The following is a 15158-nucleotide window of genomic DNA, read 5'->3' on the forward strand; positions in this document are numbered from 1 at the left end:
GAATTCAGCTACATCCTCAGGTGGGTGGGGTTTGGTAAGCTGGAACCCCTGCTTCACCACATAAGGAGCTTTGGCACAGGGGTCCTGAGGTCTCTGCTCCAACACTCATCAGGAAATCCCAATATCTATTTGTTTGTCTGCATTCAGCATGTCTGGTGAAAAATGGCCTCAGAAACTATACCTGCAGTTAGCAGCTCAGTTAGAAGGAATGGATAGCAGACCTGGTCATGATTCCTGGACACAGTGAGAGAGAAGCACCACAAAGGGAACCCTATGAGGTCTTAAAGCTTTGGGTAACTGCCCAGCAGTCCTGGCCTCTTTCTCCTCCATGGATTCAGGGGTCCTAAGCAGGCCCCTGGCTGGATGACCGTGGAGGGGTGGCATTTTCTCCACCTGGACCTAAGTCCTGGCATTGCCATTCAGCTGTAGCCCAAGATGAACTGGTGTTTATGTAGGGAGGGGCCACGCAGGCAGAAGAGAGCTTCCATTCTGCCTGATCAATCAGGGAACAGTGCTAAGGTCAAGTACAGGACACCCAGGGGAAATCATTCTTCAAGGATAAAATCTGGAGGATAAATACCCAGAAATGATGCCCCACAAGCTTCTAGGCTGGTAACTAAAGACACATGTGTGTGCCAGGGGCTGAAAATCCCTGCACTACTGGAGCATACTGGCAATGTGCAGGGATAACAAGTCTAAGTCCAATGAAGAAATGCACCATTTGTTCAATGACTATCAAACTATTTTCTTATGTCACAGGCAGATGATCATAAATGAAACACTTCTTGCAAGCTGCAAGTGACACCACAGTGGTTGATCCCATTATTTACTCTGGGGCAGAACCATCCATGAGCCGATTACTCTTGGTCCCCTCCAACCTGGTTTAATAACTGATTTTCCACCAAAGGACTTGTTGAAGGTTAGCGTCTCCTAGAAGGTATCTCCTGGCACCTCTCTTGGAGATAGGCCTTCTAATATCATATCGCTCGAAAATTTATCAAGCTAGCATCCCAAAGTGAGATCCTACAAACTCATTCGTAGGCCCCCACACTCTAGGGTGGCACCAAGTTCAGGCCTGCAGCTCAGGGTCGCTTGGCACCTGGGCACGGTATAGCCTGGCAGTGCCTGTGGAAGGATCCCTGGTTGTGCTTTGTCTGGTGGGGCTGACTGGGCCACTGGAGGCCCGAGGGAGGTGGAACTGGGTGCGGACCAGAGTGTGTGGGCAGTCCTTGAAATTGTGAATCCTGTTTATAGCCCTGGTTTTTCTGGGGTTTCCTATGCAAATGCCAAAGGAAGTGCTTATCCAACTGGTTTCCCCATAGGCTATGCAGCTGCAGCTCCCAAACAGCTACACTTTCAGCACACCTTACAAGTGTCCTGTTCCTCCACTAGTGGGACAGTGCCACCGTACTCTTCCTCCCCTGACCCCTACCAGACTGCTGTGGACCCCAAGCAAAGTGCCGACCCCCAGCAAAGGCCCAATGCACAGTAAGGCATGTGCTATACGCAGTGCCCATGTGTCCCGCCTGCTCGCATCATGCAACACACCAAGGGGCCGCAGCCCAAGTGCACGCAGGGGACAGTGTACGCTGCTCCCAAACCTCCACCTAGAAGCATGGGCATGGTGGCTGGGGCCACTATGGCCATGTCGACAGGTACCCTGCTGACCACCCACTCCCCAATTTCTGCTACCCTCCCCATGCAGTCACTGTGCCCATGTACTGGGGCCTGGGGAACACCCATCTACAGCGAGGTACACTGTCCGTGGTGATCACCCTGCCAGTGTTGGAGGATGGAGATGTGCAGTCACATCATGGAGGCTCCACAGCTGGTCCTGTACGCCTCACACCTCCAACCCCAACTTTCCTCTTAACACTCTTGACACCTAGCCAAACACTGCTGTGGTCCGGCCCAGCAGGTCGCGGCACCATTAGTCTACAGCTAACTCTGTGTGTTGGTCCTAGAGCAAATCTTGTTTTGTGGGCTGTCTGGCAATTTTTTAGCTAACTGCAATAATAAAAAGGTATTAATCTTAAAACAAAACAAAACGAAAAACGAGCAATCCCACACACTCTAGCTTTAAAAAGTTGCTAAGACTCTTGGCACCTCAGTATCTCCCACTGCAAAGGGTCTGTAATTCACTTCCTTTCATTCATTTCACAAGTATTTTTAGGGTACCTGCTGCATGTGGGGCCCTGTACTAGATATCTCAAGGAAGAGAGATGAATACCTTACCAGAGGCTTGCAGCCAGCTCTCAGACACTCACTGACCCTCACAGCCTGAAAGCCAGGTCCAGTGAGGGTACTTGGGGATGTGGAAAGTGAGGGTGAGGGTAAAGGTCTCACAGCACAGATACCTTGAAACACAATTCAGAGTGCTCTATGAACTGATCAAAGAATGTTCCAGAACAGGTGTACCGGGAGCAAAGTGGGAATAGCACCTGGCTAATGTCATTCTCAATCATATCTTACTCTCCAGGAGAATTAGATGAGCTGGTCTTTCTACTGGGAGTGTCAAGGGTCAGGGAAGGCTTTGTGGGGAGGGGCTGCTTGAAGAGTCTCTCAGTAATAAAGAGGTTTTGCCAGGCAGATAAAGGGAGAAAGGGCAGCTCAGGCCAAGAAAACAACATGAGCAAATCTCAGAGAAATACTTTATGATTTAAGAAGTGCCTTAAAAGAAGTACAAACTTTGCTATTCAAAGAATTCCAGAGAAATTCCCAGATTAAAAAAACAAAACAAAACAAAACAAAAACGATGCAGTGATGTTTGCGTCTTGATACAAGAATGTGTGCCTGAGTTTGGCACTGGCCTAATTCTCCTCCCTCTGCTCTGCAGGGAATTTCTTGGAGATAGCTCATGCTAAAAGCCCTTAGTAATGTTTTCCTCCAAAGACACACCAATCCCCCACTGGATAATTAGGATGTAACCAAACCTTTGTTTTCTCTAAAGGTATAAACTGTGGCAGCCCAGGGACTGACTAGGGCTCCTTAATTGATACATGTTATCTGCATTTGAATCTCCTTTTCCATTTTGTAAGAGCATGCACCTTTTTCTTTTCCAGCTGTTTGAGCTTATTTAAAAGAACAATATTGCATACAAGTATGTGGGCAAAATGGCAAAAAGTGCTACCTTTGATAAGAAAATGGCTGCATCCTAATGTAGTCTGTAATGATTTAGGATCATAGAACTTTTCTTTCTTCCAGACCAGGACTGCTCCAGAGCCAGTGCAATGATTCCCAACCTGTTGCCCACCCCACCTGACTGAAATGTAGAAAGGTCTCTCTGGACAGGAACCATGTAATGTGTACTGTCAGATTGGACATGTCCAGCGTACTTGGGCAGACCTCACCTCCCAGGGAATTGCTATAAGGGCCATAAGGATAAGAATGACTGAGGTTAAGCTCAGGAAAGAACAGGAGGCTCCCTAACCAACACCAAAAGGGCTGATGGGACAGGATACTGCAGTATCATTTGAGTTTTGGAAGTTCTTATCAAGGAAAAAATGTAATCCACAGAAAACAGTATCTATGACCTTGGAAACACATTCAAACCCTCTGGTGTCTGGGCTGGCAGGGGTGGCCAAGTCGGGGGACTTAAAATGGAGCAGGGAAGAAAGGCCAGAATTGACTTCAGGAAGAGCCTGCATAGCCCCCAGGGGAATCCCTTTTTCCAGCCTCCCAGGATAGAGACGGATACTCCTGGCCTCTTGGTCCCAGGAAGCCAGTTCCTCTGGGAATGGACACTCACCAACGGCCTTCTAGACCCAGGGGAAATGTTTATCTCAGAGGTTCAGCTTGTAAGCCAAGTCACCCCAAACAATCTGCAGTCTAACACTCTCATAGGCCTGATGATGGCACTTCAGAGAAACTAGTGAAGTCATAGTCCAGACTCCCCACAATGCCCTCATGCTCCCCAGCACTGGAGCTGGTTGGTGGTCAGGTGCCTCTCCTGAGAAGGGAAATGACCTACTCAAGGTCAAATAGCATGAGAAGATCTGCCAACTTCTGTTTTAGGGAATACAGTTGTTGAAAACAACCAAAAAGGGACGCCTGGGTGGCTCAGTTGGTTAAGCAGCTGCCTTCGGCTCAGGTCATGATCCCGGCGTCCTGGGATCGAGTCCCACATCGGGCTCCTTGCTCCACAGGGAGCCTGCTTCTCCCTCTGACTCTTCCTTCCACTCTGTCTACCTGTGCTCGCTCTCACTCACTCTCTCTCTGACAAATAAATAAATAAAATCTTTAAAAAAAAAAAAAAAAAAAAAAAAAAAAAAAAAAAAAAGAAAACAACCAAAAATGTTGTATAAGACAAGAAAAATGCCTTCTTGAGAACATTGAGGAACTGAGAAGGGAGAAAGAAATCAAGTCAAAAGGGAAGGAGAGGCAAAAACCTAGAGAAGTAAAGAATGCTGAAGTCCTTTTGGTTCTCTAAGTGTTTGCTAATACAGGCACATCTGAATCTCAGTTTTAATGGCCTTGAGGGGCAATGTGGACAAATGTCACACCTCAGGGCCTGTTCCCAGTCAGGAATCTACCAGAAGACCCTCCCAGATTAAGCTTGCACCCTAAAAGGTCTCATAGCCAGAGAATGCAAAACAAGGGAAGGAGGAGCTCTCCCTGAGAAGTCAGGCCACAAGCTGGCCTTCACAGAGTAGCAGCCCAAATTCACATCACTGGGGTGGTTCAACTAAGTCATGAACTTAGATCAAAGTACTTCTGCACTGCTTACACTCTGAGGCACTGCTGCCACTGTGAGGGTGTATAAATCCTCTCTGGGGGAAGGCATCTTCATCCCAGGCCTCAATGAATACCCACTAATAAATTCTCCAGTATACTGAGTGGTACACAACCCAGAAATAACCAACCACACAAGGAAATCATGAACTAGAGCCAGAAAAGACAACAAACGGCAGGCACAAAACTATACCTTCAGATAATGGGATTGCCGAGCACAGATTATAAAACAACTATACTTAATATAAACATATTAAATATGAAATAGAATACAAGCTTGGAAATATCTGCAAAAAATAGGAAACTATAAAGAATGACCCAACAGATCTGAGAAAGACGCAAACAGAACTCCCAGAAATGAAAAATACCATAACTGGAATTTTAAAACACAGTGGAAGATTAAACTTAGCTAAAGGGACCATTTGTGAACTGGCAGATGGATTAAAAGAAAGCAAAAGGAGAAAAAAAAGTCAAAAGGAATAAGCAGAGAAAGATCAAAAGATGGAAAATATGGAAGCCACATACTACAAAATTCATTCTTTTAAAGTGTACAATTTAGTGTGTTTTTAGTGTATTAACAGAGTTGTACAACAATCACCACTACCTAATTTTAGAATATTTTCATTACCTCAGAAAGAAACTCCATATCTATTAGTAGTCACTCCCCATTCTCTCCTACCCCCAGATCCCAGCAACCACTGATCTACTTTCTCTGTGGATTTGCCTATTCTGGATGTTTCAAATAAATGGAGCCATGTAATCTGGGATCTTTTGTGTCTGGTTTCTTTCACTTGGCATAAAAGTTTTCAGAGCTGACCCATGTTGGAACATGTGTCAGTTCTTCACTCCCACAATGGCTAGGTAATGTTGCATTGTGCAGATATGCTACTTTTATTTGTCCATTTGCCTGTTGATGGACATCAGGATTGTTTCCACTTTTCTGACTATTAGGAAACATGCTGCAGAGGCACCTGGGTGGCTCAGTCTGTTAAGCTTCTGCCTTTGGCTCAGGTCATGATCTCCATGTCCGGCTCCCCACTGAGCAGCAAATCTGCTTCTGTCTCTCCCTCTGTCCCTCTTTCTACTTATGCACTTGCATATGTGGTTTCTCTCTCTCTCTCTCTCTCAAATACATAAATAAAATCTAAAAAAAAAAAAAAAAAAAGAAAGAAAGATCCTGCTATAAACATTTGTATTTTTAAAAAGAGAGAAAATATGGAGTACGGGTTCAGAGATATGGAAAAGAGTGACTTATGATTAGAAGGAGTTCTGGGAGGAAAAGAGAGAGAGAATCGAGAGAGGGAATTCTTGAAGAGATACTAGCTGGGAATTTTCTAGAATTGATAAGAGATGCCATTCACAGATGTTAAGAATACCAAGGAATTTCAAGGAGGATTTTTAAAAGGAAGAGGAAAATAAAGAAATACACATTTAAACACATAGAGTAAGTGGCAGAACACACATGTAAGAAGAGACAGGGAGAGAGAGAGAAGAAAAAGCAAAGAAAAGTAGCCCACCTTACTCTAACCGCTGGTTTATGAATGGCAACAGTAGAAGCAGGGGGTGAAAGGGACCTGACAACTCAGAATTCTTCATCCAGTGAGAACATCTTCCATGAATGAGCACAAAGTAAACACATTTTCAGACAAACAAAAACTGAGAGAATGTGTAACCAGGGAATTCTCATTAAAGGATATTGTAAAGAATATATGTTCGGCAGAAAGAAAATGATCCCAGATGGAAGATCTGAGATGTAAGAACATATGAAGAACCAAAAAAAAAGGGGGGGGGTGGTAAATAAGTGCCTAAAGCTAAAAAAATGTTGGTTTAACTATAATAGTAATTACAAAGTCTTGTGAGGTTATAGCAAAACAAGACAGAATTAAAGTACAAAACAATAATGAGGGGGGGAAACAGTTAAGATGTTTCAATATTCTGCACTACCAAAGAGGAAAGTAAAGCAGCTAACTTTAGACCTTGATAACTATGCATATGGTAATTTCTAGGTAACCACTAAAAGGAAAAAGAAAAAGAAACACAGCATATAACTTCTAATTAGTGGAGGAGAAAAAAGACAATAGTAAAAAAAAAAAAAAAAAAAATCAGTCCAAAAGAGAAACATGAAGAAGATGAGAAGAGAAAGCACAAAATAGGATTCAGCATCATATTAGGCACACGTGCACGTGCGCACACGCGCGCACGTGTGTGTGTGTGTGATGGAGCTGGGTCTTGTTCGCTCTACATGTCTATGGAAAGTCACCATCCATCCCCAGGGCACCCCCACTACCTCCCAACACAGCCCCCATACTACTTGTCCACTTTAGATGTCTGGACACTAGCAGGCCTCACCGCCTGCCCCTTTCAGAGGCCTCCCGTGCAACCACAGCCTACAGTGCTGGGCTCCCTGAGGCAGGAGACTCAGATACTATATTAACAACTACATGGCGCAGTGAGTGATACCTCCAGCTACTCCACAAGCTGGTCTTAACATCATCCCAGTTTTACTGACGAGGAAACAGGCTTTGACAAATGAACTAACTTGCCTAAGATTGTTCAACTATAAAGCAACAAACCTAGGTTTGCTTGTCTGACTCAGAGGTCCCATGCCCTTAAGCATTAAACTGGCTTTCAAGGTTTTGTTTTATTTTGTTTCAATTGTGGTAAAATACACATAACATAAAATTTACCATCGTAGCCATTTTTTCTAAGACTTTTTTTTTTTTTTTTTAGTTTCACAGAGAAAGACAGAAACTACAAGCAGGCAGAGCAGCAGGCAGGGGGAGAGGGAGAAGCAGGCTCCCGGCAGAGCAGGGAGCCCAATGCAGCCTCAATCCCAGGATGCTTAGATCATGATCTGAGCTGAAGGCAGACGCTTAACCGACTGAGCCACGCAAGGAGCCCTGTCTTAGTCTTTTTTTTTTTTTTTAATTTATTTATTTGACAGACAGAGATCACAAGTAGGCAGAGAGGCAGGCAGAGAGAGAGAGGAGGAAGCAGGCTCCCCGCAGAGCAGAGAGCCCGATGTGGGGCTCGATCCCAGGACCCTGGGATCATGACCTGAGCCGAAGGCAGAGGCTCCAACCCACTGAGCCACCCAGGCGCCCCTGTCTTAGCCATTTTTAAGTGTCCACTTACATGGCATTAAAGTACATTAAAGTACAATGTTGTGTAACTATTACCACCATTCATCTCCAAAATTCTTTTCATCTTACAAAGCTGAAATTCTGTACTCATTAAATGACAACTGCCCCCCCAAGTCCCCTGCAACCACCATTCTACTTTCTCTTTCTTGGTTTTCAAAGATTTATACAGTCGGGTTCCAAGCTCCCATCTCAAGCTCTACTCGGGCAGTGCTCGCTACTCTGGCCTCTGACCATGCTCTGCATGATCCTAGCTCAGCTTTTGCTCACACCAATCCCTCCTCCTGAAATTTCCTGCTCCAACCCTAGCCTTTGGAAATTTCATCCTAAATGTCTCCTTCTCAGGAAAGAACTTTAGAGACTGACAGGGACTTGCATCATGCTGTGTGTTCGTGTGTCACCTGCCTGCTTGGCAGTGAGTTTACTGGGAGCCAGGACCATGCCTAACCATCCCCAGAAGTACGGTGCATGGTGTGCATGTTTTCTGAATTTTTTAAATTCAGTTCAAGCATGGGGCGCCTGGGTGGCTCAGTCAGTTGAGCCACTGCCTTTGGCTCAGGTCATGATCCCAGGGTCCTGGAATCAAACCCCGCATTGGGCTCCCTGCTTACCGGAGAACCTGTTTCTCCCTCTCCCTCTGCCTGCCACTCTGCCTGCTTGTGCTCTCTCTTTCTGTCAAATAAATAAATAAAATCTTAAATAATTAAATTCAGCTCAAGCAGGCAGGTAGAAGTTGCACACAAGCAGATCCTTTCCCAAGCAGCAGCGCTTGGAGGACAGGGCACATTCTCCTGGAGCTTGTCATGTAGAGCATTCATACCTGTGCTATGTAATTATCCCTGCCACGTGCCCTCTCTGTGTGGGAAGCACACAGAAGTTTCTGTGGGCAGGGGCACTCCTGGGTGGTGTAAGGGCTGGTTCTGAGTTTAGGACTGCCCTTCTGTGGACCCTCTCATTCCTCTCATCTTTGGAGGTGAGTACCAGCTTCTATTAAGCCCAAGCCTCCGGCCTTGACACTGATCTGCATCTCTGTGCCACCATTCCTTTTCAGAATTCACAAGAAAGCTATAAACTGCAGCTGACACACCTCCCACCTTCCTGCCAAGACTCAGACCCAGGAAGATCAAATTAAAGCAATGCGTATAGATTTGGTGCTGGTGGATGATGCCAGTGCAGAGGAGATACAGTGGAATGAGGAAGGTTCAGACCTGCCTGTCCATGTCCAGGAGGAGCTTACAGTCTAGGCCGAGAGAGAGATCACACAGGAAAGCTATGCAGAGGGAAGTGGGATGAGGCCTGATCACCAGTTTCAGGCCGTAGGGAAGAGGTTCAGCAAGACTGAGCGTGGGAGACAGGCTTAGGACGTGGCGTCAGGGCAAGAGCAGATCCATCCAGGGGACAGGAACTGAAATTCAAGCTGGTTCTTGGGGGAACAAGTGCAGGGGTATTCGTGTACACAAAACTGAGGGACGAGGAGAAGAGTGTAAAGGGTGTGAATGTCCCTGAGGCCACCAGCTTGGCTGAGTGGACAGAGGCCAGATGAAAGGAGCAGGTAAAAGAAGCCGAGGTTGGATGTGGGCCAGGCTGAGGACATCAGGCTGAGAAACTTGAGGCTTGATGAGGCTGCTCTGCAGAGGGCCCGCCGCGCCCGCGCAGGACCGAAGGGAATGTACATCAGGCAGCCCCTCCCTTCTTTCCTCCACAGTCTCAGTGCTGTGAACTGAGCCCTGAACCCCAAAGGAGCACTTCCTTTCTGGACCCAACAAAAGGCAGAAAAAAATAAAGCCCAGATCCATCTGACAGCTTCTCCCACACCTAGTTCTTTGACTTGTACCCAAGACCTTAAATATGCCCTTTGAAACCTTTCATTCATTGAAGTTGCTTTTCTTTGAAACCATAAAAGAACATGGGGCTGCGGTTTGTCTTCCTGGCAGGAAAATTCCACATGCAACTCGCAGCATTTTATAGAGTGGAAACTGCTGGCCCGAGAGTTTGGGTCCTTTCTGGACCCAGGAGTTAAGGCACTCTGCGGTGAGCCAGCTGGGTGACCTTGACCTGGTGAATCTTAGGAGACCTCCCTTTGCTCACTCGTGGTACGAAGCTAACAGCCACAGCCGACTCCACTCAGGAAGGCGGCCTCCCTTCCACACACAAGGGCTGCTGCAAGTGCCAACAAGGACATCAGGCTAGTTGAGATTCCACTTGGTTTTTAGATTCCTGAGAGTGGTTGTCTCTCCCACTGGAGAGTTCCAGACCCTTGGGCTGTCATTGCAGGAGAGCGATGTCAAGGAAGGCAAACTGTCACTAGAATTAAACAACCATCAAGAGTGGAATGGCCTCAAAAGGATGCTGTCTGGTCTTTGCCTCCAGGATCAATGCCAGATGGAAACTGCAGGGCATCCAGAGCACTGTCCACACCAAATGCTTGTGCGTACAGCAGGAAGTCATAGACTGATTCGCTTCAGATAAATCAGAGACCAGAATAGGATGGTGACTTCATGAAGACATGGAAATGGAGGTAGGTGGGGAGAAGACAGAATACTGGCCCAGAGCACCAGGGATCTTGAAAGAAAATGAACCTAGACTATTACATCACATCAGATACAAAAGTTAAAATGGAACACTAACTTACAAGTAAGAATTAAAACGACAAAATGACTAGAAGAGGGGCACCTGGGTGGCTCAGTTGGTTAAGCGTCTGCCTTCAGCTCAGGTCATGATCCTGGAGTCCTGGGACTGAGCCCCGAATCAGGCTCCCTGCTCAGTGGAGAGCCTGCTTCTTCCTCTCCTTCTGTCTGCCTACTTGTGCTCTCTCCCTATCTCTCTGTCAAATGAATAAATAAAATCCTTTAAAAAAAATGACTAGAAGAAAATATAGGAGAAATCCTTTGTGGCCTCAGATTCAGCAAACACTTCCTACATTAGTACACAAAAGCATAGGCTCTAAAGGATAAAAATCAATATACTGATCTAAAAATCTTAATCAAGATTTTAAACTTTTGTACTTTAAAATACACTGCTACAAAAATGAAAAGGTAAGCCACACACTAGGAGAAAATATTTGCAAACTATATATCCACCAATAAGCAAACTTTATAAACTTTAGCCTCTCTTGATATTTCAGCATAGCTATTATCCTCTGCCAATTCATCACAGAACTTGTCAATAAATTCCAAGGGGGAATATAACATATTTGAATATATATTTGAAATATAAGCCTATTGGTAGATAGTTAATATATAATTATGTATGTATGTAATTATATATGTTATATAATTATATATAACATATAATTTTTATATTATATGTAATATATTATAATATATAACATATACTATTTTAATGTGTCATAACATGAATTACAACTCTTTTATATATTATATTAGTATGAACAACCCAACTTTAGATGTGGGCAAAACATTTTACCTGGGGCGCCTGAGTGGCTCAGTGGGTTAAGCCTTTGCCTTCAGCTCAGGTTATGGTCTCAGGGTCCTGGGATTGAGCCCCGCATCAGGCTCTCTGCTCGGTGGGGAGCCTGCTTCCCCCTCTCTCTCTGCCTATGTCTCTGCCTACTTGTGATCTTTCTTCTAACAAATAAATAAATAAAATCTTAAAAAAAAAATGAACACCTAAACCAAGAAAATATATAAATGACAAGTAAACACAAGGAAAGATACTCAACATCATTAGTTATTAGGAATATGTAAATTAATACCATAATGAGATACTACTACACACACACTAGGATGGTTAAAATTAGAAAGAATGAGGGGTACCTCAGTGGCTCAGTGGGTTAAGCCTCTGCCTTCAGCTCAGGTCATGATCCCAGGTTCCTGGGATCGAGCCCCACCTCGGGCTCCCTGCTCAATGGGGAGCCTGCTTTCCCCCTCTCTGTCTGCCTCTTTGCCTACTTGTGATTTCTCTGTCAAAAAATAAATAAATAAAATATTTAAAAAAAAAAAAGAAAGAATGATCATACCAAATGTTGTCAAGGATATGGAGCAACTAACTCTTAGAAAGTTCTGATAGGAATGTAAAACGATTCAACCACTTTGGAAAATAATTTGGCAGTTCTCTAAAGTTAAAACCTACATCTACCATATGAGCCAGCAATTCCACTCCTAGGTAATTACCCAAGAGTAATAAAAAATATATATTCATTCAAATGCTTGTACATGAACATTCATAGAAGCTGTATGAATAGCAGCCCCAAGCTAGAAACAGCTCAATTGTCCATCAACAGATGAATGGGTATGGATAAACAAACTGTGGTATATCTATACAATGGAATACTACTCAACAATAAATATGAACAAGCTATTTATACATGCATGACATGGATGAACCCTAAAATGATGAGGTTATGAAAGAGGGCAGACAAAAAAAGTGCACATATGGCATAATTCCACATATATACAATTCTAGAAGATGTAAACTGATCTACAGCAGCTGATGGCAGATCAGTGGTTGGTTAAGTGGGACAGGAAGGGTGGGGAGGAAGGATTCCAAAGAGGCACAGGGAAATGAGTGATGAATACATTCCTTGTCTTGGCTGTGGTGATGGTTTCGCATACGTCAAACTCATCAAATTGTATGTTTTCAACATATACAGTTTACGTCAGTTATATGGGAGAAGGTGTCAGCCCTTGGTCCCTTGGCAGAGACCAGTCACTCCTCTGCTCTCCTGGTGGGGTGTGGGTGTGGAGTTTGTCTATGAAATCTGTGTCTCCTCCACCATCCAGGTCCCTCACTTGTTCTAGGTTTCTCAGGAGACAGAGATGCATCTTCTGTGTCAAGTCTCCTACTGAGCAAGAAGATGATAATGATGGAGCAGCCTCCTTAGGCAGCAGCAGATGGTCAATGGTGATCACACTGGGCTCCTGGAGGAATCCACCCAACCATGGAGCATGTGGGCCGCTGTCATTCCTGCCTCGTTTGTGGAATGTGCCACAACTCACTCCAGGAATACTCCCCACATTGCTGCAGAACTGGATAAGGCAGAGATGAGATGCTGAGCCCCGCGTGGCTCGTGAAGGAAGTGAACTCTTAGGGCTCACCGTTCAGGTCAGAGCTGTCAGACAAGCTGGTCATTACATAACCTACAGTGACTCGTGAAATTCTGGAGCCAGGAAGCCAACACTACGTATGTGCAAGGTGCTCCTCCAGCAATTGGCTAACCCCAGATTCCAATCTTTACCACGCTGGCCTGATGGAAGTCTCTTGAGGTCCTGACTCAAGGAGTTAAGTTCTGTGGCATTCGGCTAGGCTAAGAATGCAATCCTCCACCCTGCTCTCAGACCTGCCAGCATGTGTGATCTGCCCTCACCCCCTGTGGGTCTTCCTTGATAGCATTGGCCTTACTAAAGGAAAGCTGGGTTCAAAAAAATCCAGCCATAAAATGGACATATGTGTTGAGGTTACTATTCATATGACTAAAGGAAAAACTTTCCTGTACTCACAACACTTCTGACACCAAAGTGTGGGCAATTCACATTAGACAATTCCAACACTAACTACCCAGAGTTAGTGCCGACGCCAGAGGTTAAGGGCTCAGAGCCATTATAGTGTCCCCACGTCAGACACCAACTGAAAGTAGTGGGTGCCCAGATAACCCACACTTCTGTCCAATTTAGCTCCAAATTGAGGGTTCCCATGAGCCCCTTTTCAGGTTCAGTAATTTGCTATATGGCTCTCAGAACTCAGGGAAACATTTTATACTGTTTCCAGTATATTACGAAGGTTACAGTTTGGGAATAACCAAATGGAAGAGATACACAGAGCAAGACATGGGGAAGGGGTGCGGAGCTCTGGTGCCCTCTCTGGGTGCGCCACTCTCCTAGTGCCTCAGTGTGCTCACCAACCCAGTAGCTCTCTGAATCCTGCCATTTACAGATTTTATGGGGGTTCCTTTACACAGGCACAATTGATTAAATCATTGGTCATTGGTGTTTAAGTCAATCCCCAATGCCTTTCCCCTCCCCAGAGATTGGGGGTGACTGAAAGTTCCAAGTTCACATGCCAGTTCCTCTGGAAACCAACCTCCATCCCCTCTACCCCAGGTCACCTCATCAGCATAAATTCAGATTTGGTTGCAGGGGGCTTAAATGAATAACAAAAAATACCCCTCTCAGTTCTATCACTCAGGAAACTACAAGGATTTCAGCAGCTCTGTGCCAGAAACCAGTGACAAAGACCAAATATATACTTTTTTTCTTTCATTCGTTCTTTCCTCTTTTTTTTTTTTTTTTTTGTATTTATTAAACCACAGCATTACGATGAGAAAGGAATTAGATACCTGATAGACAGGTGTGCCGGGTGTTCCTCTAAGTCACACAGTCTCTCACAGGCATCCAAAAAATGATATGGTTTGCGGAAAATGTCTGCAGATGGATTTTCAGGCATGCCTGAGAAGCAGAGCGACTCTTCTACTGAGAGTCATCCTCTTCTCTCGGTTCTTCTGGGGCTCCATTTCCTCAAGAAGTTCACCTTAATTCTGAGAAGGGCCAGGCTGCAGGGCCAAGGGACTGTGCACGGCAGACAGTCTGAGCTTTCTTTCTAGGTCACTATGAATGCCCCACTGACCTTCGTGGATGCCACAGGCCTTGCTCTGTTCTCTGGCTCTGGCCCAAATCCACGTTCTCACCTCAGCCCAGCATCTCTACAGGCTCAGAACTGGGGAGACTCCTCATCCTCCCAGACATTCCTAACTGACTCAGCTGCCCCAATGTTAGCAAAAGTTTGCTTTCTAGATCTCTCACCAGATAACAACTCGCCACTGGGCCAGGTAACCAAGCAAATTCTCCTGATGAATTTAAGTTGAAATCAAGGGCCAGAATGGCCACCCCAGTAGGCAAGGCCAGGCCACCCCTGGAAGACCCGTTCCCTTACCAAGCACTTGCACAGGGCTCACACTGGCACAGCACGTTTCCCACTTGAGTTATAACAGAATATGGTCTCACTGGGAGATCTTTTGTCCCTGCTGGTTATAGGAAAATAAGGGTGTGAATGAGAAGGCACTAAAGTCAACTGCAGAATCCTGTGGAGAAGGACATGGGGTTTTGCTACTGAGTTTCCTAATACCTGGTGTTAACATGTAGCACACACAGATGTACGCCTATGTAGCACAGAGTAGAGGGGGCATCTAGGCCTTGACCCTGAGGCCTCCTACTTTCCTATTAGAAACTCAGTTCCCTGTTTAAATATTTACTGGGCACTTACTATATGTTGGCCCTGTGCATTCAGCCTCATTCAGATGGATGAGGCCCCTGCCCTCAAGGATCTCACAGC

General features: G+C 45.2%; 1 protein-coding gene across 1 annotated transcript in view; it reads right to left on the reverse strand.

The window, feature by feature from the left end:
- ZFP90 (ZFP90 zinc finger protein) overlaps window positions 1-15158 on the reverse strand; it is a 97671-nt gene that overhangs the window by 61399 nt on the left and 21114 nt on the right. The window lies entirely within an intron of this gene.

This window comes from Mustela lutreola, chromosome 16 (genome assembly GCF_030435805.1).
Source record: "Mustela lutreola isolate mMusLut2 chromosome 16, mMusLut2.pri, whole genome shotgun sequence".
In the NCBI taxonomy this organism is placed as follows: domain Eukaryota; kingdom Metazoa; phylum Chordata; class Mammalia; order Carnivora; family Mustelidae; genus Mustela; species Mustela lutreola.